Source organism: Scyliorhinus torazame, chromosome 7 (assembly GCF_047496885.1).
Source record: "Scyliorhinus torazame isolate Kashiwa2021f chromosome 7, sScyTor2.1, whole genome shotgun sequence".
NCBI lineage: Eukaryota > Metazoa > Chordata > Chondrichthyes > Carcharhiniformes > Scyliorhinidae > Scyliorhinus > Scyliorhinus torazame.
In genome coordinates, this window is record NC_092713.1 from 322786053 (window position 1) to 322812733 (window position 26681).

General features: G+C 50.2%; 1 protein-coding gene across 5 annotated transcripts in view; it reads left to right on the forward strand.

The window, feature by feature from the left end:
- arap3 (ArfGAP with RhoGAP domain, ankyrin repeat and PH domain 3) overlaps window positions 1-26681 on the forward strand; it is an 806627-nt gene that overhangs the window by 135870 nt on the left and 644076 nt on the right. The gene's annotated exons all lie outside the window — the stretch shown is intronic.

The window sequence follows — 26681 nt, forward strand, 5'->3', positions numbered from 1 at the left end:
TAGCTGGGAGAGTACAGACAGTTAAAATGACGGTCCTCCCGAGGTTCTTATTCGTGTTCCAGTGTCTCCCCATTTTCATTCCACGTTCCTTTTTTAAGAGGGTAAGCAAGATCATTTCGGGCTTTGTGTGGGCGGGAAGGTCCCTGCGAGTGAAGAGGGTGATGCTCGAGCGGAACCGAGGGGAAGGGAGGCTTGCACTGCCGAATTTCAGCAACTATTATTGGGCGGCTAACATAGCCATGATAAGGAAGTGGGTGGTGGGGGCGGAGGGGGGGGGGGGGGGGGGGTGGGGGGGGGATCTGCTTGGGAGCGGGTTGAGGCAGCCTCATGTAGGAGTACTAGTCTGGGGGCGTTGGTGACCGTTCCCGTCGGCGCACTTCTCCACCAGTCCTGTAGTGGTGGTGGCCCTTCGGATCTGGGGACAGTGGAGGAGGCACGTGGGAGCAACGGGACCATCGGTCTGGTCCCCGATATGTGACAACTGTCATAATATTCATCTCTGTATACAATGGAGTGCAGACAGGCAGTGATTGACACACAGGATGACCAGTAAGCACACAGAACACAGCAGCCAATCACCAGACAGAACATGACCACTATAAAGCCAGAGGGCACCAGTTTTCCCGCTCTCTCGGGACCCAGCCTCGGAGACAGTCAGAGATCGTGAGCTAGCCAGTTCAAACACCATGTGGTAGCTAAGTTAGTCTGGTCAGGCTAGTGTCAGGTCTCCAGTCAAGTCAGCATAGTGTCAACCCACAGTTGAACATGTATAATAGTTTGGATGTTGAATAAAATCGTGTTGCATCTTATCAAGTGTTGGAGGTCTGTCTCTCGCTGCACTGCATCAAGTGCAGTTCACCTCGACCCAGCCTACCCAACACATCAACAACCATCGGTTTGCCCCGGGGAGGTTGGACGGGGGGTTTTGGGTATGGCGGAGGGTGGGGATTAAGCAGATGGAAGATTTGGTTTTGGAAGGGAGTTTCCCTGGCTTGAGGGCCCTGGAGGCCAAGTTTGGGTTGACGAGGGGAATGAATTCTGGTATTTTCAGGTGCGGGACTTTTTGCGTAGGCAGGTGCCATCTTTTCCACTCTTGCCACTCAGGGGGATCCAAGATAGGGTAGTGTCTGGAGGATGGGTGGGGGAGTGAAGTGTCTTGGATATTTACAAAGAGCTCATGGGGGCGGAGGAGACGCAGACCGAGGAGCTGAGGCATAAATGGGGGGAGGAGTTGAGAGGGGAGATTGAGGAAGGCCTGTGGGTGGACATGCTGAGCAGGGTCAATGGGACTGCAACATGTGCCAGGCTCGGCCTGATTCAATTTAAGGTCGTCCCCCGGGCCCACATGACAGTGTCCCGGATGAGCAGATTCTTCGGCTTGGAGGACAGGTGTGTAAAGTGTCTGAGAGGACCGGCAGACCATAGAATAAAATTGAATTTACAGTGCAGAAGGAGGCCATTCGGCCCATCGAGTCTGTACCGGCTCTTGGAAAGACCATGTCCACATGTTTTGGACTTGTCCACAACTTAGGAGATACTGGCAGGGGTTCGAGGACATCATGTCCAGAGTATTGAACACGAGGGTGACAATGAGTCCAAAGGTGGCGATTTTGGGGGTTTCAGAGGCCCCGGAAGTCCAGGATGAGAAAGAGGCCGACGTCTTGGCCTTTGCTTCCCTGATATCCCGGAGACGGATACTTCTAGCTTGGAGAGTCAGTGCAGACACGCTGGGCAGGGGACTGGCCCTGAGTCACGATGCTGGTTTGGAGAGTCAGTGCAGACACACTGGGCCGAATGGCCCTGAGTTACGATGCTGGTTTGGAGTCAGTGCAGACACACTGGGCCGAATGGCCCTGAGTCACGATGCTGGTTTGGAGTCAGTGCAGGCACACTGGGCCGAATGGCCCTGAGTCACGATGCTGGTTTGGAGAGTCAGTGCAGACACGCTGGGCAGGGGACTGGCACTGAGTCACGATGCTGGTTTGGAGAGTCAGTGCAGACACGCTGGGCCGAGTGGCCCTGAGTCACGATGCTGGTTTGGAGAGTCAGTGCAGACTCGCTGGGCCGAATGGCCCTGAGTCACGATGCTGGTTTGGAGAGTCAGTGCAGACTCGCTGGGCCGAATGGCCCTGAGTCACGATGCTGGTTTGGAGAGTCAGTGCAGACTCGCTGGGCCGAATGGCCCTGAGTCACGATGCTGGTTTGGAGAGTCAGTGCAGACTCGCTGGGCCGAATGGCCCTGAGTCACGATGCTGGTTTGGAGAGTCAGTGCAGACTCGCTGGGCCGAATGGCCCTGAGTCACGATGCTGGTTTGGAGAGTCAGTGCAGACACACTGGGCCGAATGGCCCTGAGTCACGATGCTGGTTTGGAGAGTCAGTGCAGACACACTGGGCCGAATGGCCCTGAGTCACGATGCTGGTTTGGAGTCAGTGCAGACACACTGGGCCGAATGGCCCTGAGTCACGATGCTGGTTTGGAGAGTCAGTGCAGACACGCTGGGCCGAGTGGCCCTGAGTCACGATGCTGGTTTGGAGAGTCAGTGCAGACACACTGGGCCGAATGGCCCTGAGTCACGATGCTGGTTTGGAGAGTCAGTGCAGACACACTGGGCCGAATGGCCCTGAGTCACGATGCTGGTTTGGAGAGTCAGTGCAGACACACTGGGCCGAGTGGCCCTGAGTCACGATGCTGGTTTGGAGTCAGTGCAGACACACTGGGCCGAATGGCCCTGAGTCACGATGCTGGTTTGGAGTCAGTGCAGACACGCTGGGCCGAATGGCCCTGAGTCACGATGCTGGTTTGGAGAGTCAGTGCAGACACGCTGGGCCGAATGGCCCTGAGTCACGATGCTGGTTTGGAGTCAGTGCAGACACGCTGGGCCGAATGGCCCTGAGTCACGATGCTGGTTTGGAGTCAGTGCAGACACACTGGGCCGAATGGCCCTGAGTCACGATGCTGGTTTGGAGTCAGTGCAGGCACACTGGGCCGAATGGCCCTGAGTCACGATGCTGGTTTGGAGAGTCAGTGCAGACACACTGGGCCGAATGGCCCTGAGTCACGATGCTGGTTTGGAGTCAGTGCAGGCACACTGGGCCGAGTGGCCCTGAGTCACGATGCTGGTTTGGAGAGTCAGTGCAGACACGCTGGGCCGAATGGCCCTGAGTCACGATGCTGGTTTGGAGTCAGTGCAGACACACTGGGCCGAATGGCCCTGAGTCACGATGCTGGTTTGGAGAGTCAGTGCAGACACACTGGGCCGAGTGGCCCTGAGTCACGATGCTGGTTTGGAGAGTCAGTGCAGACACGCTGGGCCGAATGGCCCTGAGTCACGATGCTGGTTTGGAGTCAGTGCAGACACACTGGGCCGAATGGCCCTGAGTCACGAGGCTGGTTTGGAGAGTCAGTGCAGACACGCTGGGCCGAATGGCCCTGAGTCACGATGCTGGTTTGGAGAGTCAGTGCAGACACGCTGGGCAGGGGACTGGCCCTGAGTCACGATGCTGGTTTGGAGAGTCAGTGCAGGCACACTGGGCCGAATGGCCCTGAGTCACGATGCTGGTTTGGAGTCAGTGCAGACACGCTGGGCAGGGGACTGGCCCTGAGTCACGATGCTGGTTTGGAGAGTCAGTGCAGACACGCTGGGCAGGGGACTGGCCCTGAGTCACGATGCTGGTTTGGAGTCAGTGCAGACACACTGGGCCGAATGGCCCTGAGTCACGATGCTGGTTTGGAGAGTCGGTGCAGACACACTGGGCCGAATGGCCCTGAGTCACGATGCTGGTTTGGAGAGTCGGTGCAGACACGCTGGGCAGGGGACTGGCCCTGAGTCACGATGCTGGTTTGGAGTCAGTGCAGACACACTGGGCCGAGTGGCCCTGAGTCACGATGCTGGTTTGGAGAGTCAGTGCAGACTCGCTGGGCCGAATGGCCCTGAGTCACGATGCTGGTTTGGAGTCAGTGCAGACACACTGGGCCGAATGGCCCTGAGTCACGATGCTGGTTTGGAGAGTCAGTGCAGACACGCTGGGCCGAATGGCCTCCTTCTGCCCCGGAACCATTCTGTGTATCTGTGATTTTGAGATATTTAAACTAGATGCGAGGTTATGTAGAGGTCATTGTTCCTGATATTCTTGATTAACAATTCTTTCAAGGATTTCCGTACCTGTCAGATGTGGGTGGACCAGGACAGATTTTTGGAGATGTGCACCCCTAGGAATTTGAAACTGCTAACCATCTCCACCTCGGCCCCGTTGATGCTGACAGGGGTGTGTACAGTACTTTGCTTCCTGAAGTCAATGACCAGCTCTTTAGTTTTGCTGGCATTGAGGGAGAGATTGTTGTCGCTACACCACTCCACTAGGTTCTCTATCTCCCTCCTGTATTCGGACTCGTCGTTATTCGAGATCCGGCCCACTATGGTCGTATCGTCAGCAAACTTGTAGGTGGAGTTGGAGCCAAATTTTGTCACACAGTTGTGTGTGTATAGGGACTAGAGTAGGGGGCTAAGTACGCAGCCTTGCGGGGCCCCGGTATTGAGGACTATTGTGGAGGAGGGGTTGTTGTTTATCCTTACTGCTATGGGTCAGGAAGTCGAGGATCCAGTTGCACAGGGAGGAGCCAAGTCCTAGGTTTTGGAGTTTGAAAGGATATTAGTCCATATTAAGTAATAAATGCTTTGTATTGTTACACAGCAGTGGAGGTAGGGTGGGGAGAAGGGACTTGTTGTAATATAGTTTCTGCCACCCCAAAGCGGGGCTATGGTTTTTTTGTTCAATCGCACCCGTAATTTCTGACATTCCAACAGTGACTGCACCTCAAAAAAACCGTCACTGGATAAAGCAGTGCAAAGTCCCGAGCTCATACAAATAAACATTTTTCAGTGGTTAGAGGAAGTAGCAGACGATGTACCGGACCCTCAGTTCCTGATATTACATCATTAATCTATATAATCAGGAAACACCAGACTGTGGACCTCTAACTCTCCAGCCAGCACTCCCGAAAAATGTAATCTGACCAAGAGCTCCAGCTCTGGCTGGAAGTATTGATGGAGATTTTATCACGTGAATTCCTGGCACTCCCCATTGCCAGCCAGAATGGCCACATGCCATGACCAGAAGACGTAGAAACAGAGGTAGGCCATTCGGCCCATCGAGTCTACTCCACCATTCAATGGGATCATGTCTGATCTGATGTGGTAATCTTCAACTCCACTTTCCGACCATATCCCCATAACCCTTGATTCCCTCACTGATTACCAATCTGTTTGTCTCAGCCTTGAACATACTTAACACCCCAGCCTCTACAGCTCTCTGCGGTAAAGAATTCCACAGATTCACTACCCGCTGAGAGACAAAATTCCTCCTCATCTTGGTCTTAAATGGGTGACCCCTCACTCTGAGAATGTCCTTGTTATTCTACCTTCCCAATCAAACAGACTCTCAATTTCTTTTCTTTACAGGATATGGCTGTCGCTGGATAGGCCAGCATTTATTACCCATCCCTAATTTCCCTTAACAAGGTGGTGGTGGGCTGCCTTCTGGAACCAATGTGTTCCAGGTACACCCACTGTGCTGTTAGGGAGGGAGCTCCAGGATTTTGTCCCAGTGACAGTGAAAAAAGCAATATATTTCCAAGTCAGGATAGTGACTGGAGGAGAAATTGTTGTTGGCTGCTGTCCTTGTCGTGCGAGGTGGTAGAGGTTGTGGGTTTGGAAGGTACTGTGGGAGGAGTTTGGTGATTTGCTGCAGTGAATCTTGTAGAAGGTACACACAGGTGCAACTGTGCATCGGTGGTGGAGGGAGTGAATGTTGAAGGTGCCAATCAAGCGGGTTGCTTTGTCCTGGATGGTGTTGAGCTTTGTTGAGTGTTTTTGGAGTCGCACTCATCCAGGTAAGTGGAGAGTATTCCATCACCTTGTAGGTGGTGGACAGGCTTTGGGGAGTCAGAAGGTGAGTTACACTGGGCAGAATTCCTAGCCTCTGACCTGCTCTTGAAGCCACAATGTTAAATGGGAACACAAAAACTGTCTGTAAATGTTTCTATAGGTAAGTGAAGAGAAAAAGATTGGTGAAAACAAAGGTAGGTCCCACACAGTCAGAAACAGGGGAATGTATAATCGGGACAAAGAAACGGCTGACCAACTAAATACAAACTTTGGTTCTGTCTTTACAAATGAGGACAAAAATAACATACCAGAAATGTTGGGGGACGCAGGGTTTAGTGAGAGGAAGGAACTGAAGGAGATCACTATTAGGAGAGAAATGGTGCTGGGAAATTGATGGGATTGAAGACTGATAAATCTCCAAGGCCTGAGAATCTACATCCCAGAGTATTTCAGGAAGTGACTCTTGAAATAGTGGATGCATTGGTGGCCATCTTCCAGGAACAGTTCCTGCAGATTAGAGAGTGGCTAATGTAACTCCACTATTTAAAAAGGAAGACAGAAATAAAACAGGGAAAATTCTGGAATCCATTATCAAAGATTTTATAGCAGAGCACTGCAAAAACAGTGGCAGGATCGGACAGAGCCAGCATGGATTTATGAAAAGGAAACATGCTTGATAAATCTAATGGAATTCTTTGGGGATGTAACTAATACAATTGATAAAGGAGAGCCAGTGGATGTGGTTTATTGGGACTTTCAGAAGGCCTTTGACAAAGTCCCGCAGAAGAGATTAGTGTGTAAAATTAAACACTTGGGATTAGGGGTAGTGTATTGAGATGGATAGAAAGCTGGTTGGCAGAGAGGAAACAAAGAGGAGGAATTAACGGGTCTTTTTCCAATCAGCAGGCAGTGACCAGTGGGGTATCACAGGGATCGATGCTGGGACCCTAGCTGTTCACAATTTATATTCATGATTTAGACGAGGGAACTAAATGTAATATCCCTAAATTTACAGATGACACCAAGTTGGGTGGGAGGGTGAGCTGTGAGGAGGATGCAGAGATCCTTCAGTGTGATTTGGACAAGTTGAGTGAGAGGGAAAATGAATGGCAGATGTTGGATAATGTGGAGAAATGCGAGATTATCCACTTTGGTAGCAAAAACGGGAAGGCAGACCGTTATCTGAATGGCCATATTTAGATGTGCAATGAGACCTACGGCAAATTTCGGGAACCTTGGATAACGACAGATATTGTCGGCCTCGTCAAAAAGAATAAGGAGGCATTTGTCAGGGCGTGAAGGCTGGGAACAGACGAAGCCTGCGTGGAATATAAAGAAAGTAGGAAAGAACTTAAGTAAGGGGTCACGAAAAGTCATTGGCAAATAGGGTTAAGGAAAATCTCAAGGGTTTTTACACGTACATAAAAAGCAAGAGGGTAGCCAGGGAGAGGGTTGGCCCACTGAAGGACAGGCGAGGGAATCTATGTGTGGAGCCAGAGAAAATGGGCGAGGTACTAAATGAATACTTTGCATCAGTATTCACCAGAGAGAAGAGATTGGTGGATGTTGAGTCTGGAGAAGGGTGTGTAGATAGCCTGGGTCACATTGAGATCCAAAAAGACGAGGTGTTGGGCGTCTTGAAAAATATTAAGGTAGATAAGTCCCCAGGGCCTGATGGGATCTACCCCAGAATACTGAAGGAGGCTGGAGAGGAAATTGCTGAGGCCTTGACAGAAATCTTTGGATCCTCACTGTCTTCAGGTGATGTCCCGGAGGACTGGAGAATAGCCAATGTTGTTCCTTTGTTTAAGAAGGGTAGCAAGGATAATCCAGGGAACTACAGGCTGGTGAGCCTTACGTCAGTGGTAGGGAAATTACTGGAGAGAATTCTTCGAGACAGGATCTACTCCCATTTGGAAGCAAATGGACGTATTAGCGAGAGGCAGCACGGTTTTGTGAAGGGAAGGTCGTGTCTCACTAACTTGATAGAGTTGTTCGTGGAGGTCACAAACATGATTGATGCAGGTCAGGCAGTGGATGTTGTCTATATGGACTTCAGTAAGGTCCCTCATGGTAGACTGGTACAAAAGGTGAAGTCACACAGGATCAGGGTTGAGCTGGCAAGATGGATACAGAACTGGCTAGGTCATAGAAGGCAGAGAGTGGCATTGGAAGGGTGCTTTTCTGATTGGAGGGCTGTGACTAGTGGTGTTCCGCAGGGATCAGTGTTGGGACCTCTGCTGTTCATAGTATAAATAAATGATTTGGTGGAAAATGTAACTGGTCTGATTAGTAAGTTTGCAGACAACACAAATGTTGGTGGAATTGCGGAAAGCGATGAGGGCTGTCAGGGGATACAGCAGGATTTAGATTGTTTGGAGACTTGGGCGGAGAGATGGCAGATGGAGTTTAATCCGGACAAACGTGAGGTAATGCATTTTGGAACGTCTAATGCAGGTGGGGAATATACAGTGAATGTTCGAACCCTCAAGAGTATTGAAAGTCAGAGAGATCTAGGTGTACAGGTCCACAGGTCACTGAAAGGGGCAACACAGGTGGAGAAGGTAGTCAAGAAGGCATATGGCATGCTTGCCTTCATTGGCCGGGACATTGAGTATAAAAATTGGCAAGTCATGTTGCAGCTGTATAGAACCTTAGTTAGGCCACACTTGGAGTATAGTGTTCAATTCTGGTCGCCACACTACCAGAAGGATGTGGAGGCTTTAGAGAGGATGCAGAAGAGATTTACCAGAATGTTGCCTGGTATGGAGGGCATTAGCTATGAGGAGAGGTTGAATAAACTCGGTGTGTTCTCACTGGAACGACGGAGGTTGAGTTGAGGGGCGACCTGATAGAGGTCTACAAAATTATGAGGGGCATAGACAGAGTGGATAGTCAGAGGCTTTTCCCCAGGGTAGAGGGGTCAATTACTAGGGGCCATAGGTTTAAGGTGAGAGGCGCAAGGTTTAGAGTAGATGTACGAGGCAAGTTTTTTACTCAGAGGGTAGTGGGTGCCTGGAACTCGCTGCCGGAGGAGGTGATGGAAGCAGGGACGATAGTGACATTTAAGGGACATCTTGACAAATACATGAATAGGATGGGAATAGCGGGATACGGACCCAGGAAGTGCAGAAAACTTTAGTTTAGTTGGGCAGCATGGTCGGCACAGGCTTGGAGGGCCGAAGGGCCTGTTCCTGTGCTGTACTTTTCTTTGTTCTTTGTTGTATTACAAAGATAGAGAGAAGTGAGGCTGTGAGGAATTTGAACACAAGATGAGAAACTTACATGAGGGCTTTGCTAGACTGGAAGCCGTTTGAGGGCAGCGCACACAGGGCTTGGTGCAAGTCAGGATATGGGCCTTACTTCCTTTATTTTTGAGTTCAGCTGTAATGTCATTTGTTTCAATGATTTTCTGAGTGTTTTGGACTGTGAATCTGGAAGTCTTGTAGAAATTCGAGTTGCCTTTTGAATTTAACACATTTGTATCCTGTAAGAGAAATCAATAAATGTGTGTAATTAGTGATCTGTCCACTTCCTTACTGCACAGTTGCAAGGGCAGCGCAAAGCTTTAATCAAACAGCTTTAAAACCATCTTGATCATTATCAGATTACAAAGTAAAACACAATTTCCTGCACCAACCTTACACATTGTCTCAGAATCTCTGATAATAGCGAGTCTGTACCCCACAGGCAGTGTGTTTTCACTCTATTTCTGTGTGAATCTGTCGGTATCACTGGAGCGGACGTGGAGCAGATGCTTCCTCTTGTGGGTCATTCTAGAGCGAGAAGACATAGTCGCAGGATAAGGGGCGGAGAAAATTTAAATCAGATTTGAGGAGAAATCACTTCCCCCAAAGGGTTGTGAATCTGTGGAATTTGCGATCCCAGAGTGCAGTGGGTGCTGGGACAGTGAAGTGAATTTAAGGAGGAGTTAGACAGATTTGTAATTGGTAATGGGTTGAAGGGTTAAGGAGGACAGGCAGGATGGTGGAGTTAAGGCCAAGATGAGATCAGCCATGATCGAATGGCGGAACAGACTCGATGGGCCGAATGGCCTAATTCTGCTCCGATATCTTATGAACAGATGAAAATGTTCATTCAAAGGAAGAAATATTTTCTGATGGTATGTTACATAGATACATACATACATTCCCGTACCAGCCTCCCCGAACAGGCGCCGGAATGTGGCACTAGGGGCTTTTCACAGTAACTTCATTGAAGCCTACTTGTGACAATAAGCGATTTACATTTCATTTCACATAGAAGATAGGAGCAGGAGGAGGCCTTTTGGTCCTTCGAGCCTGGTCCGCCATTCATCACGATCATGGCTGATCATCCAACTCAATAGCCGAATCCAGCTTTCTCCCCATAGCCTTTGATCCCATTCTCCCCAACTGCTATATCCAGCCGCCTCGTGAATATATTCAAAGTTTTAGCATTAACTACTTCCTGTGGTAATGAATTCCACAGGCTCACCACTCTGTGTGTGAAGAAATGTCTCCTTATGTCAGTACAAACACGTCTGATAGTGGATCTTTGTCTCATCCCTAATATCCTGAAGACTAACCCTGACTCCGTTTTGACATTCCTCATATAACTGTAGCATTTTAACACAGTAAAATGTCCGAAGGCATTTCACAAGGGATTACAAAACAGGATATCACACTGAGCAACACAGAATTAGAGATTCAAAGAACCAATAGCTGCAGCAGCATATTCAGTCCATTGTGTCTGAAGAAGTAATTCACCTGGTGTGACTCCTCGGAGCCCTGAACATTTTCCCTTTCAGGTAGCTATTCAAGTCCTTTTCCAATGCCTCCACCACACTCTCAGACAGTGCATTCCCCCAAACCACTCTCCAAATCAAAGAGTTTCTCTCATGTCACCCTTTGTTCTTTTGCCAATTACCTTCGAATAGTTTCCTCTGCTTCTCAATCCTTCCATGAATGAGAAAGGTTCAGAAACACAGAAATATAGGGCTGGATTCTCTGTCGCCGGATTCTCTGGGGGAGGTGTCCTTTGATAAGGGGGTTGCCTGTATTAGGGTTTTCACTGTTATGGATGATCTCTAGCGGGGTAGATCTCCAATGGGGGTCTCTGGTGGGGGGAGGTGATGGGGATCTCCAATGGGGGTCGTTGGTGAGGGGGGGGGGGTGATGGGGATCTCCAATGGGGGTCTCTGGTGGGGGGAGGTGATGGGGATCTCCAATGGGGGTCGTTGGTGAGGGGGGGGGGTGATGGGGATCTCCAATGGGGGTCTCTGGTGGGGGGGGAGGTGATGGGGATCTCCAATGAGGGTCGTTGGTGAGGGGGGGGGGTGATGGGGATCTCCAATGGGGGTCTCTGGTGGGGGGAGGTGATGGGGATCTCCAATGAGGGTCGTTGGTGAGGGGGGGGGGTGATGGGGATCTCTAATGGGGGTCTCTGGTGTGGGGAGGTGATGGGGATCTCCAATGGGGGTCATTGGTGAGGGGGGAGGGGGTGATGGGGATCTCCAATGGGGGTCGTTGGTGAGGGGGGAGGGGGTGATGGGGATCTCCAATGGGGGTCGCTGGTGGGGTGAGTGATGATGGGGATCTCTGATGGGAGTCTTTGATGCGGGTCTAATGGGGGGATTTGATGGGGTCTTGTGGAGTTCTTTCATGGGTGTCTATGGTGGGGGGGGGATGGTCAACATCATGCATGCATGGGGGGGTGACTGGGCAATTCCCAAGGTGGGGTTGGGGAGGATGCCCCTACTTGTGGGGATGGGATGCAAGATTTGCATTGTTGGGGCAAGGGTGCTTGCCGGCAGACCTCCCTATCGGGCCCCCGCTCACAATGGCGGGCTGATAGCGTGATGCATGAAATTATCCCATGTGATCCTCGTCATGCGTCATAGAACATTGAACATAGAACATACAGTGCAGAAGGAGGCCATTCGGTCTATCGAGTCTGTACTGACCCACTTAAGCCCTCACTTCCACCCTATCCCCGTAACCCAATAACCCCTCCTAACCTTTTTTGGTCACTAAGGGCAATTTAGCAAGGCCAATCCACCTAACCTGCACATCTTTGGACTGTGGGAGGAAACCGGAGCACCCGGAGGAAACCCACGCACACACGGGGAGAACGTGTAGACTCCACACAGACAGTGACCCAAGCCGGAAATCGAACCTGGGACCCTGGAGCTGTGAAGCAACAGTGCTAACCACTATGCTGCCGTGCTGCCCCTTCAATTCTTTTCGCCCAAAATCTATATCTCACTGCTTCTTGAAAACAAACAATGTTTTGGCCTCAACTACTTCCTGTGGTAATGAATTCCACAGGCCGACCACTCTGTCCTTAATGGTTTATAGTGCATCCTCAGACTGTGACCCCTGGTTCTGGAAACACCCACCATCGGGAACATCGTTCCTGCATCGACCCTGTCCAGTCCCGTTAGAATTTTATAGGTTTCTATGGGATCCCCCCTCATTCTTCTAAACTCCAGCGAGAACAATCCCAACCTAGTCAATCTCTCCACATACAACAGTCCCGCCATCAATCCAGCAAACAGTTACATAGAATCTTGATTTACAAGGGGTTGAAAGGATTTCGGGGGTAGACAGGAATATGGGGTTATGGTTACAATCGTGAATAGCCGTGATCTTATTAAATGGTGGAGCAGCCTCAAGGGACCAACTGAGCTCCCCCTGCCCTTAGTTTGTACATTTGTCTATTCCTCTGTAACTATGTTCGGTATGATTCCAACCAGTGGAGAGTTTCCCCCCGATTCCCAGTTTTGCTTGGACTCCTTCAAACTAAACTCGGTTCTTGCTGTCTTGGTGTCAAGGACGGTCACTATTATACTACCTCTTGGATCAAAGCTGTAATGAAGTTAGAAGCTGATCATCCACTCGGCTGAAGATTGTTGCGAACGCCCCATCCTTGTCTTTTGCACAGATGTGCTGGGCTCCTCCATCATTGAGGATGGAGATATTTGTGGAGCCTCCTCCTCCAGTGAGTTGTTTAATTGTCCATCGCCATTCACAGCTGGATGTGGCAGGACTACAGAGCTTAGCTCTGTCTACCACTTGCTCCTTATGGTGTTTGACACACAAGTAGTCCTGTGTTGTAGCTTCACCAGGTTGACACCTCAGTTTACGGTCTGCCTGATGTTGCTCCTGCCATGCTCTCCTGTACTCTGTATTGAACCAGGGTTGATCCCCTGGCTTGGTGGTAATGGTAGAGTTGGGGATATGCCGACCATGAGGTTGCAGATTGAGGTTGATACAATTCTGCTGCTGATGGCCCACAAAGCACCTCATTGATGCCCAATCTGGAGTTGATGATCTGTTCAAAGTCTATCCCATTTAGCATGGTGCAGTCTCCTGAGGATGATTTGCTTCCACTCTGGTTCGATTGGTTCTGAGATGGCTGCTAATCCAATGTATGATCTGCAGACTCTGTTCATGTGGAGCAGGTAGGCTTGAAGACTTGGGTCGGTGAGTTGGAGAGAGGTTTGTGTGTTATCTCTGGTGCTCAACTTCACGTCTGGGTTTTCCTGGTGAAGTCTCTCAATGTGTTTAATTACCTTGTTGACCACAAGCTCGGGACTCCCTTGAGTCAGTGAGGATGTTTGAGTACTTCAGAAATGCTTTGAGATCATCCCAAAAGTGTTTCCATCGTTCTCCTGGAATCTTCTGCCTCGACTGAGTTCAGAGTAAAGCGACTGCTTCTGGAGTTTGGTGTCAGGCGTACGAAAGACTACATGTCCTGCCCAGCGTAAGTGATTGTGAGTGATTAGCTCCACAATGTTGAGCACATTGTCTTTGGGGAGAGGGCGATGCTGTGACATCATTTTTCTTGCCAAGGGATTGGTGAGAGTTCCCCAGTGCTTTGAGGTGTTTGCTGTTGGTTGTCCAAGCTTCAGAAACAGACAAGAATTCTGGGATCACTGCTGACCATAGTCTCAGGTTTGAGATCCGCAAATATTCTGTTCTTCAGTCTGCCCTGGCACATGGGAAGCGATGATGAATTTTGTTATTTACATCTGCGTTTGTCAAGAGGAGGCTCCCAATATGTGGAAAATGTTAAATACTTTCCCAGCTCTCTCCACTGAGCTTAATTGATGGCAGTGGAAGGAGTGGTAGTGGTGGGGGGGAGATGATGATATTTAATGAAAGGCCCATTTTCTCACACAAGCTTCAGCTGCATCCTGAAACTCAATGACTGTGGGTGGAATGACTTTTGTTTTGGATTGAAGGCGATGCCAGTTAAACAGTTTCCTGTTTGTTCTGGAGATTATGTCCAGGCTTGTGGATAATCTGCAAGAGGTTGGTGCAGTATTACAGTGTACGAAGTCTTACAACACCAGGTTAAAGTCCAACAGGTTTGTTTCGATGTCACAAAACATCGAAACAAACCTGTTGGACTTTAACCTGGTGTTGTAAGACTTTGTACTGTGCTCACCCCAGTCCAACGCCGGCATCTCCACATCAGTATTACAGTGTGAAGGTTGGTGCAGTATTACAGTGAGAGGGTTGCTGCAGTATTACAGTGTGAGGGTTGGGGCAGTATTACAGTGAGAGGGTTGGTGCAGTGTTACAGTGTGAGGGTTGGGGCAGTATTACAGTGAGAGGGTTGGTGCAGTATTACAGTGAGAGGGTTGGTGCAGTGTTACAGTGTGAGGGTTGGGGCAGTATTACAGTGAGAGGGTTGGTGCAGTATTACAGTGTGAGGGTTGAGGCAGTATTACAGCCAGAGGGTTGGTGCAGTATTACAGTGAGAGGGTTGGTGCAGTATTAAGGTGTGAGGGTTGGTGCAGTATTACAGTGTGAGGGTTGGTGCAGTATTACAGTGAGAGGGTTGGTGCAGTATTACAGTGTGAGGGTTGGTGCAGTATTACAGTGTGAGGGTTGGTGCAGTGTTACAGTGAGAGGGTGTTATAACCTGCCTACTTACCATTGGCTGGGGACTAATGACTATCCCACAATCCTGTGGGAGTATGAGCTTCCCCAATGAGGGGGGCGGAGAAACCACTAGCAAACTCCTAGTATAAATAAGCTGGCCAGTTCAGGAACCAGCAGGAAGGAGTATGTAGCAAGGGAAGTTACTGCTACTGTTATGTATATATGTGATAGTAAATAAATGTTATTACTTTGTATCCTTAAAACTCGTGCTGGATTCTTCGTGGCCCTTACAAAACTGGCGACGAGGGTTAAAGTGAATAGCTGTCTACACTGCTGAAGCCACCTCCTTGGATTATTGTTGGATACAGGTTGGAAGTTGTTTTCTATTATACCATGCCTCTGTACGGACGTTTGGATGTTTTTGATGCTCCGCTGGAAAGCTGGAACCAGTACGCACAACGGATGCGTTACTATTTCCGGGCAAACAATATCACCGAAAACGAGCGCCGGGTGGTCATATTGCTCACCGCCTGCGGTGCGCATACGTTTGGGGTGATTAGGAGCCTTACGTACCCAGCTGCGCCGGACACCAAAACGTTTGATGAACTTGTGAATATAGTGGGGCAACACTTTAACCCAACCCCGTCCACGATAGTCCAGCGTTACCGGTTTAATACCGCTGAGAGGACCCCTGGAGAATCCCTTGCCAATTTTTTTATCCAGGCTACGCGGGATTGCGGAGTACTGTGACTATGGTGAGACCTTGTCAGAAATGTTACGCGACCATTTGGTTTGCGGTATTAACAATGCAGCCACCCAGAGAAAGTTGTTAGCGGAGCCAACATTGACTTTTCAACAGGCCATTCAAATAGTCTTGTCCCGAGAGAGCGCAGAGCGAGGAGTACAGGAGCTACAGGGAATGGAAGTGCATGCCTTGGGGCGCAACCCCTTCCGTCCGAAAACGTTCCCCCGCACTCCTGTGGTACCTTGGGCGAGGCGACGTCCGGACCGACGGGAGTGGCCGTCGGACATTCCTCCCCGAAGGGAGCCTCGTCCAGAACTAATTGATGAGGAGCCATGTCCGTGTCAGACTTGTAGGCGCCGACCCCGTCGCAGACGGCGGTCCTGGGGACGCCATAGGCGCCGTCGTTCCGACCGAAACTGGGACCAGCCCAGGGGCCGTAACTGGGACCAGCCCAGAGGCCGTACCTTCCATGTGGATGAACCTGCGGCGACTACTCCTGAGGACGTGGAGACGGAGGACGACTGCCTGCAGCTGCATTGTGTGGCAGCTCCCCGTGTGGCCCCCATTAAGGTGACAGTACGGGTCAATGGCCACCCGCTGGAGATGGAGTTGACACTGGCGCAGCGGTCTCCGTGATCGCCCAGAGGACATTCGACCGCATCAAGCAGGGTATACAGACCCTTACATTAACCGACTCACAGGCCAGGTTGGCCACCTACACGGGGGAACCACTGGACATTACAGGAACTACAATGACCCCTGTTGTTTATGGACGCCAGGAGGGGCGTTTCCCACTTACCGTGGTGCGCGGCCATGGGCCCAGCTTGTTGGGTCGGGACTGGTTGCGCCATTTGCAGTTGCCAGGGCAGCACATCCTCCAAACAGTTTCTGGAGAGTTGACTGAGGTGCTAGGACGATACCCAGATGTATTCCAGCCTGGTTTGGGGAAAATAAAAGGGGCCGTAGCCCGTATCCAAGTCGAACCAGGAGCCACGCCGCGCTATTTCGGGGCGCGCCCAGTGCCTTACGCCTTGCTCGAGAAGGTAGAAGGGGAGCTCACTCGTTTGGAGAGTTTGGGTATTATCAGGCCCGTCCATTTCGCTGACTGGGCAGCACCAATTGCACCTGTAATGAAGACAGAAGCCACAGTTCACTTGTGTGTCGACTATAAACTTACAGTGAATACAGTTTCCCGACTCGACCGATATCCAATGCCTCGCATAGAGGATCTCTACGCGAAGCTGCAGGCGGACTCTCGTTCACAAAATTAGATATGAGTCACGCCTACCTGCAGTTGGAGCTGGACCCTGCCTCCCGACCATATGTAACGATTAATACACACCGGGGCCTGTATGAATATACACGGTTGCCCTTTGGAGTATCCTCTGCCTGCACAATTTTTCAATGTGTTATGGAGGGCATTTTGAGAGGATTACCACGTGTGGCTGTCTACCTAGATGACGTGTTGATTACAGGGACGTCGGAGCAAGGACATTTGGAAAATCTGGAGGCTGTCTTTAGACGCCTTTCGGAGGCTGGAGTCCGTTTACGTCGCACAAAGTGCGTATTTCAGGCAAAGGAAGTAGTCTACCTAGGTTATCGGGTGGACCGCGAAGGTCTGCACCCTGTCGCAGAGAAGGTGCGTGCAATTCAACATGCCCCCACCCCGACTGACACTTCGCATCTTCGTTCTTTTCTCGGTCTCGTAAACTATTACGGGAAGTTCCTCCCCAATCTGGCAACTACGCTGGCCCCCTTACACCTGCTGCTAAAGAAAAATCACACCTGGGTTTGGGGTCAGCCGCAAGAAACCGCTTTCCGGCGGGTAAAGCAACAATTGTCGTCGTCTGGGTTACTAACCCACTATGATCCGGGAAAGCCTTTGCCCGTCACATGTGATGCATCCCCGTATGATATTGGGGCCGTCCTGTCCCACAAGATGGAGAACGGGGCCGAGCGACCGATAGCTTTCGCCTCCCGCACATTGACTGCAGCGGAGAAAAAGTACGCGCAGATCGAGAAGGAGGGCCTGGCAGTGGTTTTTGCGGTGAAACGCTTCCACCAGTACATGTACGGCCGCCATTTCACTATCGTGACTGATCATAAGCCCCTGCTGGGACTTTTCAGAGAGGATAAGCCAATACCGCCCATTGCTTCCGCACGGATCCAGCGCTGGGCTTTGTTGCTTGCTGCATATGAGTATTCTCTGGAGCACAAACCAGGAACGCAGATAGCAAATGCCAACGCACTGAACCGATTGCCTTTATCGACCGGCCCCATGTCGACCCCCATGACCGGTGAGGTGGTTGCAACCCTAAATTTTATGGACACCTTGCCTGTCACGGCATCACAGATCCGTGAGTGGACCCAGACGGAGCCAGTCCTGTCAAAGATTCAGCACATAGTCCTGTATGGTGGGCAGCATAGACAGCTCCCAGGCGAGTTGCGGGCATTTTCCTCCAAGCTGTCAGAATTCAGCGTGGAAGACGGCATCCTCTTGTGGGGGACGCGTGTGATTGTCCCGGAAAAAGGCCAGGAGCTGATACTATCAGACTTGAACAATGGGCATCCAGGCGTGACCAAAATGAAAATGTTGGCCCGGAGTTATGTCTGGTGGCCAGGCCTCGACACCGACATTGAGAAGGTGGCCCAAAACTGCTCCATTTGCCAGGAGCATCAGAAGCTTCCGCCGGCCGTGCCCCTACATCACTGGGAATGGCCAGGGCGGCCTTGGGCACGCTTGCATGCAGATTTCGCAGGCCCTTTTCAAGGATCCATGTTCCTTCTATTAATTGACGCCCAGTCTAAATGGCTAGAGGTGCATAAGATGCAGGGGACAACGTCCTGCGCAACAATTGAAAAGATGCGTTTATCGTTTAGTACGCATGGCCTCCCCGAGGTGCTGGTCACGGATAACGGCACTCCATTCACGAGTGAGGAGTTTGCGAGGTTCACAAAGATGAACGGCATCCGCCATATCCGCACTGCCCCTTACCACCCGGCTTCAAATGGGTTGGCAGAGCGCGCAGTGCAGACATTCAAAAGAGGCCTAAAGAAGCAGTCTTCCGGATTAATGGACACGAGACTGGCTCGCTTTTTGTTTAAGTAAAGGACCATCCCCCATGTGGTGGCTGGGGTAGCTCCCGCAGAACTCCTAATGGGCCGGAGACATCGCACCCGCCTTAGTATGGTTTTCCCGAACATTGGCGCAAAAGTACGCCGCACACAAGAACGGCAGGGACAGGGATTTTCTCGGCATCGGCCGATTCGGCAGTTTGCGCCCGGTGACCCAGTGTTCATTCGGAATTTTGCTGGTGGTGCCCAGTGGGTTCCTGGTGTAATCTTTCGCCAAACGGGCCCTATATCTTACCAGGTGCAAGCCCAGGGTCGTCTCCAGCGCAAACATGTAGACCACGTTCGGTCCAGAAGACTATCCCCTCAAAAGATTCCCCGCCCCCGGAGCTCATTTCTACAGCCGCAGAGACCAGAGACAAGGGAAGGTAGTCCTCACAATCTTCCACTGGTGCCTCACTCGAAGCCTGCGCAGGTCGTTACAGAACCGAATGGAGATAGAGACGCTGACATGACGGAGGTAGCAGACTCTGACTCCAAGATGGAGACACAGGATGCATCCGAGGGGGAATCCTCGGGTCCACGGGCCGTGGATGTACAACCGTTACGCCGTTCATCACGGAAGCGCCGGTCTCCGTCTCGTTACACGCCGCCTGATCCAGCACCGCGAGCAAATGGTGTCCGGCCTGCGGCCAAACGAGTCCGACACCCTCCTTCGCCAGGGTCTTCGGTGGATTCCTTGGACTTTGGGGGGGGAGGGATGTTATAACCTGCCTACTTACCAATGGCTGGGGACTAATGACTATCCCACAATCCTGTGGGAGTATGAGCTTCCCCAATGAGGGGGGCGGAGAAACCACTAGCAAACTCCCAGTATAAATAAAGCTGGCCAGTTCAGGAACCAGCAGGAAGGAGTGTGCAGCAAGGGAAGCTACTGCTACTGTTATGTATATATGTTATAGTAAATAAATGTTATTACTTTGTATCCTTAAAACTCGTGCTGGATTCTTCGTGGCCCTTACAATAGAGGGTTGGTGCAGTATTACAGTGAGAGGGTTGGTGCAGTATTACATTGAGAGGGTTGGTGCAGTATTACAGTGAGAGGGTTGGTGCAGTATTACAGCGAGAGGGTTGGTGCAGTATTACAGCGAGAGGGTTGGTGCAGTGTTACAGTGTGAGGGTTGGTGCAGTGTTACAGCGAGAGGGTTGGTGCAGTATTACAGTGAGAGGGTTGGTTCAGTGTTACAGTGAGAGGGTTGTTGCAGTGTTACAGTGTGAGGGTTGGTGCAGTATTACAGCGAGAGGGTTGGTGCAGTATTACTGTGAGAGGGTTGGTGCAGTATTACTGTGAGAGGGTTGGTGCAGTATTACAGTGAGAGGGTTTGGTGCAGTATTGCAGTGAGAAGGTTGCTGCAGTATTACAGTGTGAGGGTTGGTGCAGTATTACAGTGTGAGGGTTGGTGCAGTATTACAGTGTGAGGGTTGGTGCAGTATTACGGTGAGACGGTTGGTGCAGTATTACGGTGAGAGGGTTGGTGCAGTATTACAGTGAGAGGGTTGGTGCAGTATTACAGTGTGAGGGTTGGTGCAGTATTACAGAGAGAGGGTTGGTGCAGTATTACAGTGAGAGTGTGGGTGCATTATTACAGTGTGAGGGTTGGTGCAGTATTACAGTCTGAGGGTTGGTGCAGTGTTACAGTGAGAGGGTTGGTGCAGTATTACCGTGAGAGGGTTGGCGCAGTCTTAGCGTGAGAGGGTTGGTGCAGTATTACAGTGTCAGGTTTGGTGCAGTATTAAAGTGTGAGGGTTGGTGCAGTATTAATGTGTGAGGGTTGGTGCAGTATTACAGTGAGAGGGTTGGTGCAGTATTACAGTGTGAGGGTTGGTGCAGTATTACAGTGAGAGGGTTGGTGCAGTGTTACAGTGAGAGGGTTGGTGCAGTATTACAGTGAGAGGGTTGGTGCAGTATTACAGTGAGAGGGTTGGTGCAGTATTACAGCGAGAGGGTTGGTGCAGTATTACAGCGAGAGGGTTGGTGCAGTGTTACAGTGTGAGGGTTGGTGCAGTGTTACAGCGAGAGGGTTGGTGCAGTATTACAGTGAGAGGGTTGGTTCAGTGTTACAGTGAGAGGGTTGTTGCAGTGTTACAGTGTGAGGGTTGGTGCAGTATTACAGCGAGAGGGTTGGTGCAGTATTACTGTGAGAGGGTTGGTGCAGTATTACTGTGAGAGGGTTGGTGCAGTATTACAGTGAGAGGGTTTGGTGCAGTATTGCAGTGAGAAGGTTGCTGCAGTATTACAGTGTGAGGGTTGGTGCAGTATTACAGTGTGAGGGTTGGTGCAGTATTACAGTGTGAGGGTTGGTGCAGTATTACGGTGAGACGGTTGGTGCAGTATTACGGTGAGAGGGTTGGTGCAGTATTACAGTGAGAGGGTTGGTGCAGTATTACAGTGTGAGGGTTGGTGCAGTATTACAGTGTGAGGGTTGGTGCAGTATTACAGTGTGAGGGTTGGTGCAGTATTACAGAGAGAGGGTTGGTGCAGTATTACAGTGAGAGTGTGGGTGCATTATTACAGTGTGAGGGTTGGTGCAGTATTACAGTCTGAGGGTTGGTGCAGTGTTACAGTGAGAGGGTTGGTGCAGTATTACCGTGAGAGGGTTGGCGCAGTCTTAGCGTGAGAGGGTTGGTGCAGTATTACAGTGTCAGGTTTGGTGCAGTATTAAAGTGTGAGGGTTGGTGCAGTATTAATGTGTGAGGGTTGGTGCAGTATTACAGTGAGAGGGTTGGTGCAGTATTACAGTGTGAGGGTTGGTGCAGTATTACAGTGAGAGGGTTGGTGCAGTGTTACAGTGAGAGGGTTGGTGCAGTATTACAGTGAGAGGGTTGGTGCAGTATTACAGTGAGAGGGTGGGTGCAGTATTACAGTGTGAGGGTTGGTGCAGTATTAAAGTGAGAGGGTTGGTGCAGCATTACGGTGAGAGGGTTGGTGCAATATTACGGTGAGAGGGTTGGTGCAGTATTACAGTGTGAGGGTTGGTGCAGTATTACAGTGTGAGGGTTGGGGCAGTATTACAGTGACAGATTGGTGCAGTATTACAGTGAAAGGGTTGGTGCAGTATTACAGTGTGAGGGTTGGTGCAGTATTACAGTGAGAGGGTTGGTGAAGTATTACAGCGAGAGAGTTGGTGCAGTATTACAGTGTGAGGGTTGGTGCAGTATTACAGTGAGAGGGTTGGTGCAGTATTACAGTGTGAGGGTTGGTGCAGTATTAAAGTGAGAGGATTGGTGCAGTATTACGGTGAGAGGGTTGGTGCAGTATTACGGTGAGAGGGTTGGTGCAGCATTACGGTGAGAGGGCAGGTGCAGTTTTACAGTGTGAGGGTTGGTGCAGTATTACAGTGAGAGGGTTGCTGCAACATTACAGTGAGAGGGTTGGTGCAAAATTACAGCCAGAGTGTTGGTGCAGTGTTACAGTGAGAGGGTTGGTGCAGTATTACAGTGAGAGGGTTGGTGCAGTATTACACTGAGAGGGTTGGTTCAAAATTACAGCCAGAGGGTTGGTGCAGTATTACAGTGAGAGGGTTGGTGCAAAATTACAGCCAGAGGGTTGGTGCAGTATTACAGTGAGAGGGTTGGTGCAGTATTACAGTGAGAGGGTTGGTGCAGTATTACACTGAGAGGGTTGGTTCAAAATTACAGCCAGAGGGTTGGTGCAGTATTACAGCGAGAGAGTTGGTGCAGTATTACAGTGAGAAGGTTTGTGCAGTATTGCAGTGAGAGGGTTGCTGCAGTATTGCAGTGAGAGGGTTGGTGCAGTGTTACAGTGAGAGGGTTGGTGCAGTATTACAGTGTGAGGGTTGGTGCAGTATTACAGTGAGAGGGTTGGTGCAGTGTTACAGTGAGAGGGTTGGTGCAGTATTACAGTGAGAAGGTTTGTGCAGTATTGCAGTGAGAGGGTTGCTGCAGTATTACAGTGAGAGGGTTGGTGCAGTGTTACAGTGAGAGGGTTGGTGCAGTATTACAGCCAGAGGGTTGGTGCAGTGTTACAGTGAGCGGGTTGTTGCAGTATTACAGTGAGAGGGTTTGGTGCAATATTACAGTGAGAGGATTGGTGCAGTATTACAGTGAGAGGGTTGGTGCAGTATTACAGTGACAGATTGGTGCAGTATTACAGTGAGAAGTTTGCTGCAGTATTACGGTGAGAGGGTTGGTGCAGTATTACAGTGAGAGGGTTGGTGCAGTATTACAGTGTGAGGGTTGGTGCAGTATTACAGTTTGAGGGTTGGTGCAGTATTACGGTGAGAGGGTTGATGCAGTATTACGGTGAGAGGGTTGGTGCAGTATTACAGTGTGATAGTTGGTGCAGTATTACAGTGTGAGGTTTGGTGCAGTATTACAGTGAGAGGGTTGGTGCAGTATTACAGTGAGAGGGTTGGTGCAGTGTTACAGTGTGTGGGTTGGTGCAGTATTACAGTGTGAGGGTTGGTGCAGTATTACAGCGAGAGGGTTGGTGCAGTATTAAAGTGTGAGGGTTGGTGCAGTGTTACAGTGTGAGGGTTGGTGCAGTATTACAGTGAGAAGGTTGGTGCAGTATTACAGTGAGAGGGTTGGTGCAGTGTTACAGTGAGAGGGTTGGTGCAGTGTTACAGTGAGAGGGTTGGTGCAGTATTACAGCCAGAGGGTTGGTGCAGTGTTACAGTGAGCGGGTTGTTGCAGTATTACAGTGAGAGGGTTTGGTGCAATATTACAGTGAGAGGATTGGTGCAGTATTACAGTGAGAGGGTTGGTGCAGTATTACAGTGACAGATTGGTGCAGTATTACAGTGAGAAGTTTGCTGCAGTATTACGGTGAGAGGGTTGGTGCAGTATTACAGTGAGAGGGTTGGTGCAGTATTACAGTGTGAGGGTTGGTGCAGTATTACAGTGTCGGGGTTGGTGCAGTATTACGGTGAGAGGGTTGATGCAGTATTACGGTGAGAGGGTTGGTGCAGTATTACAGTGTGATAGTTGGTGCAGTATTACAGTGTGAGGGTTGGTGCAGTATTACAGTGAGAGGGTTGGTGCAGTATTACAGTGAGAGGGTTGGTGCAGTGTTACAGTGTGTGGGTTGGTGCAGTATTACAGTGTGAGGGTTGGTGCAGTATTACAGCGAGAGGGTTGGTGCAGTATTAAAGTGTGAGGGTTGGTGCAGTGTTACAGTGTGAGGGTTGGTGCAGTATTACAGTGAGAAGGTTGGTGCAGTATTACAGTGAGAGGGTTGGTGCAGTGTTACAGTGAGAGGGTTGGTGCAGTGTTACAGTGAGAGGGTTGGTGCAGTGTTACAGTGAGAGGGTTGGTGCAGTATTACAGTGTGAGGGTTGGTGCAGTGTTACAGTGAGAGGGTTGGTGCAGTATTAAAGTGTGAGGGTTGGTGCAGTGTTACAGTGAGAGGGTTGGTGCAGTGTTACAGTGAGAGGGTTGGTGCAGTATTACAGTGAGAGGGTTGGTGCAGTGTTACAGTGTGAGGGTTGGTGCAGTGTTACAGTGTGAGGGTTGGTGCAGTATTACAGTGAGAGGGTTGGTGCAGTATTACAGTGAGAGGGTTGGTGCAGTATTACAGTGTGAGGGTTGGTGCAGTATTACAGTGAGAGGGTTGGTGCAGTGTTACAGTGAGAGGGTTGGTGCAGTATTACAGTGAGAGGGTTGGTGCAGTATTACAGTGAGAGGGTGGGTGCAGTATTACAGTGTGAGGGTTGGTGCAGTATTAAAGTGAGAGGGTTGGTGCAGCATTACGGTGAGAGGGTTGGTGCAATATTACGGTGAGAGGGTTGGTGCAGTATTACAGTGTGAGGGTTGGTGCAGTATTACAGTGTGAGGGTTGGGGCAGTATTACAGTGACAGATTGGTGCAGTATTACAGTGAAAGTGTTGGTGCAGTATTACAGTGTGAGGGTTGGTGCAGTATTACAGTGAGAGGGTTGGTGAAGTATTACAGCGAGAGAGTTGGTGCAGTATTACAGTGTGAGGGTTGGTGCAGTATTACAGTGAGAGGGTTGGTGCAGTATTACAGTGTGAGGGTTGGTGCAGTATTAAAGTGAGAGGATTGGTGCAGTATTACGGTGAGAGGGTTGGTGCAGTATTACGGTGAGAAGGTTTGTGCAGTATTGCAGTGAGAGGGTTGCTGCAGTATTACAGTGAGAGGGTTGGTGCAGTGTTACAGTGAGAGGGTTGGTGCAGTATTACAGTGTGAGGGTTGGTGCAGTATTACAGTGAGAGGGTTGGTGCAGTGTTACAGTGAGAGGGTTGGTGCAGTATTACAGTGAGAAGGTTTGTGCAGTATTGCAGTGAGAGGGTTGCTGCAGTATTACAGTGAGAGGGTTGGTGCAGTGTTACAGTGAGAGGGTTGGTGCAGTATTACAGCCAGAGGGTTGGTGCAGTGTTACAGTGAGCGGGTTGTTGCAGTATTACAGTGAGAGGGTTTGGTGCAATATTACAGTGAGAGGATTGGTGCAGTATTACAGTGAGAGGGTTGGTGCAGTATTACAGTGACAGATTGGTGCAGTATTACAGTGAGAAGTTTGCTGCAGTATTACGGTGAGAGGGTTGGTGCAGTATTACAGTGAGAGGGTTGGTGCAGTATTACAGTGTGAGGGTTGGTGCAGTATTACAGTGTGAGGGTTGGTGCAGTATTACGGTGAGAGGGTTGATGCAGTATTACGGTGAGAGGGTTGGTGCAGTATTACAGTGTGATAGTTGGTGCAGTATTACAGTGTGAGGTTTGGTGCAGTATTACAGTGAGAGGGTTGGTGCAGTATTACAGTGAGAGGGTTGGTGCAGTGTTACAGTGTGTGGGTTGGTGCAGTATTACAGTGTGAGGGTTGGTGCAGTATTACAGCGAGAGGGTTGGTGCAGTATTAAAGTGTGAGGGTTGGTGCAGTGTTACAGTGTGAGGGTTGGTGCAGTATTACAGTGAGAAGGTTGGTGCAGTATTACAGTGAGAGGGTTGGTGCAGTGTTACAGTGAGAGGGTTGGTGCAGTGTTACAGTGAGAGGGTTGGTGCAGTATTACAGCCAGAGGGTTGGTGCAGTGTTACAGTGAGCGGGTTGTTGCAGTATTACAGTGAGAGGGTTTGGTGCAATATTACAGTGAGAGGATTGGTGCAGTATTACAGTGAGAGGGTTGGTGCAGTATTACAGTGACAGATTGGTGCAGTATTACAGTGAGAAGTTTGCTGCAGTATTACGGTGAGAGGGTTGGTGCAGTATTACAGTGAGAGGGTTGGTGCAGTATTACAGTGTGAGGGTTGGTGCAGTATTACAGTGTCGGGGTTGGTGCAGTATTACGGTGAGAGGGTTGATGCAGTATTACGGTGAGAGGGTTGGTGCAGTATTACAGTGTGATAGTTGGTGCAGTATTACAGTGTGAGGGTTGGTGCAGTATTACAGTGAGAGGGTTGGTGCAGTATTACAGTGAGAGGGTTGGTGCAGTGTTACAGTGTGTGGGTTGGTGCAGTATTACAGTGTGAGGGTTGGTGCAGTATTACAGCGAGAGGGTTGGTGCAGTATTAAAGTGTGAGGGTTGGTGCAGTGTTACAGTGTGAGGGTTGGTGCAGTATTACAGTGAGAAGGTTGGTGCAGTATTACAGTGAGAGGGTTGGTGCAGTGTTACAGTGAGAGGGTTGGTGCAGTGTTACAGTGAGAGGGTTGGTGCAGTGTTACAGTGAGAGGGTTGGTGCAGTATTACAGTGTGAGGGTTGGTGCAGTGTTACAGTGAGAGGGTTGGTGCAGTATTAAAGTGTGAGGGTTGGTGCAGTGTTACAGTGAGAGGGTTGGTGCAGTGTTACAGTGTGAGGGTTGGTGCAGTATTACAGTGAGAGGGTTGGTGCAGTGTTACAGTGTGAGGGTTGGTGCAGTGTTACAGTGTGAGGGTTGGTGCAGTATTACAGTGAGAGGGTTGGTGCAGTATTACAGTGAGAGGGTTGGTGCAGTATTACAGTGTGAGGGTTGGTGCAGTATTACAGTGAGAGGGTTGGTGCAGTGTTACAGTGAGAGGGTTGGTGCAGTATTACAGTGAGAGGGTTGGTGCAGTATTACAGTGAGAGGGTGGGTGCAGTATTACAGTGTGAGG